Genomic DNA, 2,500 nt, shown 5'->3' with positions numbered 1-2,500 from the left:
TAGCAGCAGAGCCAGCGCGCCCAGGAGCACATCTTTTTCGACCGTGAAGGAGACAGGAGGCCGACTCACTGCCTCGGCTAAATGGAGAGGGAATTTCAGAAGGGCCAGGGCAAAAGCATGGACCTTTTCAGCTGTAAGGGAGGCAAGAGCAAGGTGTGATGTAGGTCCCCGGGGCCTGCTGGAGGTCCAGGTCCATGCCCGATGTGAGTAGCAGCAGGGCCAGCGCGCCCAGGAGCACATCTTTTTCGACCGTAAAGGAGACAGGAGGCCGACTCTCTGCCTCGGCTAAATGGAGAGGGAATTTCAGAAGGGCCAGGGCACAAGCATGGACCTTTTTCAGCTGTAAGGGAGGCAAGAGCAAGGTGTGATGTAGGTCCCCGGGGCCTGCTGGAGGTCCAGGTCCATGCCCGATGTGAGTAGCAGCAGGGCCAGCGCGCCCAGGAGCACATCTTTTTCGACCGTAAAGGGAGACAGGAGGCCGACTCACTGCCTCGGCTAAATGGAGAGGGAATTTCAGCAGGGCCAGGGCACAGGCATGGACCTTTTTCAGCTGTAAGGGAGGCAAGAGCAAGGTGTGATGTAGGTCCCCGGGGCCTGCTGGAGGTCCAGGTCCATGCCCGATGTGAGTAGCAGCAGGGCCAGCGCGCCCAGGAGCACATCTTTTTCGACCGTAAAGGAGACAGGAGGCCGACTCTCTGCCTCGGCTAAATGGAGAGGGAATTTCAGAAGGGCCAGGGCACAAGCATGGACCTTTTTCAGCTGTAAGGGAGGGAAGAGCAATGTGCGATGTAGGTCCCCGGGGCCTGCTGGAGGTCCAGGTCCATGCCCGATGTGAGTAGCAGCAGGGCCAGCGCGCCCAGGAGCACATCTTTTTCGACCGTAAAGGGAGACAGGAGGCCGACTCACTGCCTCGGCTAAATGGAGAGGGAATTTCAGCAGGGCCAGGGCACAGGCATGGACCTTTTTCAGCTGTAAGGGAGGCAAGAGCAAGGTGCGATGTAGGTCCCCGGGGCCTGTTGTCGTACCATAGGCACGAGTGGTGTGTGTGTGTGTGTGTGGCAAAGAGTTTCTGCGCAGTGTACCAGGGGCACGGGGAAAGGTTGTTGTACCATAGGCACGAGAAAAGTTGTCGTACCATAGGCACGAGAAAAGTTGTCGTACCATAGGCACGAGTGGTGTGTGTGTGTGTGGCAAAGTGCTACTGAGCGGTGTACCAGGGGCACGGCGAAAAGTTGTTGTACCATAGGCACGAGAAAAGTTGTTGTACCATAGGCACGAGAAAAGCTGTCATACCAGGGGCACGGAGGAAAGTTGTTGTACCATAGGCACGAGAAAAGTTGTCGTACCATAGGCACGAGGAGAGTTTGTGTGGCAAAGTGCTACTGAGCGGTGTACCAGGGGCACGGCGAAAAGTTGTTGTACCATAGGCACGAGAAAAGTTGTTGTACCATAGGCACGAGAAAAGTTGTCGTACCATAGGTACGAGGAGTGTGTGTGTGGCAAAGTGCTACTGAGCGGTGTACCAGGGGCACGGCGAAAAGTTGTTGTACCATAGGCACGAGAAAAGTTGTTGTACCATAGGCACGAGAAAAGCTGTCGTACCAGGGGCACGGAGGAAAGTTGTTGTACCATAGGCACGAGAAAAGTTGTCGTACCATAGGCACGAGGAGAGTTTGTGTGGCAAAGTGCTACTGAGCGGTGTACCAGGGGCACGGCGAAAAGTTGTTGTACCATAGGCACGAGAAAAGTTGTCGTACCATAGGCACGAGAAAAGTTGTCGTACCAGGGGCACGGAGGAAAGTTGTTGTACCATAGGCACGAGAAAAGTTGTCGTACCATAGGCACGAGGAGAGTTTGTGTGGCAAAGTGCTACTGAGCGGTGTACCAGGGGCACGGCGAAAAGTTGTTGTACCATAGGCACGAGAAAAGTTGTCGTACCATAGGCACGAGAAAAGTTGTCGTACCATAGGTACGAGGAGTGTGTGTGTGGCAAAGTGCTACTGAGCGGTGTACCAGGGGCACGGCGAAAAGTTGTTGTACCATAGGCACGAGAAAAGTTGTTGTACCATAGGCACGAGAAAAGCTGTCGTACCAGGGGCACGGAGGAAAGTTGTTGTACCATAGGCACGAGAAAAGATGTCGTACCATAGGCACTAAGAGAGTTTGTGTGGCAAAGTGCTACTGAGCGGTGTACCAGGGGCACGGCGAAAAGTTGTTGTACCATAGGCACGAGAAAAGTTGTTGTACCATAGGCACGAGAAAAGCTGTCGTACCAGGGGCACGGAGGAAAGTTGTTGTACCATAGGCACGAGAAAAGATGTCGTACCATAGGCACTAGGAGAGTTTGTGTGGCAAAGTGCTACTGAGCGGTGTACCAGGGGCACGGCGAAAAGTTGTTGTACCATAGGCACGAGAAAAGTTGTCGTACCATAGGCACGAGGAGAGCTTGTGTGGCAAAGTGCTACTGAGCGGTGTACCAGGGGCACGGCAAAAAGTTGTT

Source organism: Aulonocara sp. 'chitande type north' Nkhata Bay, unplaced genomic scaffold (assembly GCF_057382095.1).
Source record: "Aulonocara sp. 'chitande type north' Nkhata Bay isolate Kocher_YH1m ecotype deep benthic unplaced genomic scaffold, A_spYH_male_GT1.1 unmapped_scaffold_33, whole genome shotgun sequence".
Lineage (NCBI taxonomy): Eukaryota > Metazoa > Chordata > Actinopteri > Cichliformes > Cichlidae > Aulonocara > Aulonocara sp. 'chitande type north' Nkhata Bay.
Note: the sequence above shows the minus strand (reverse complement) of the source record.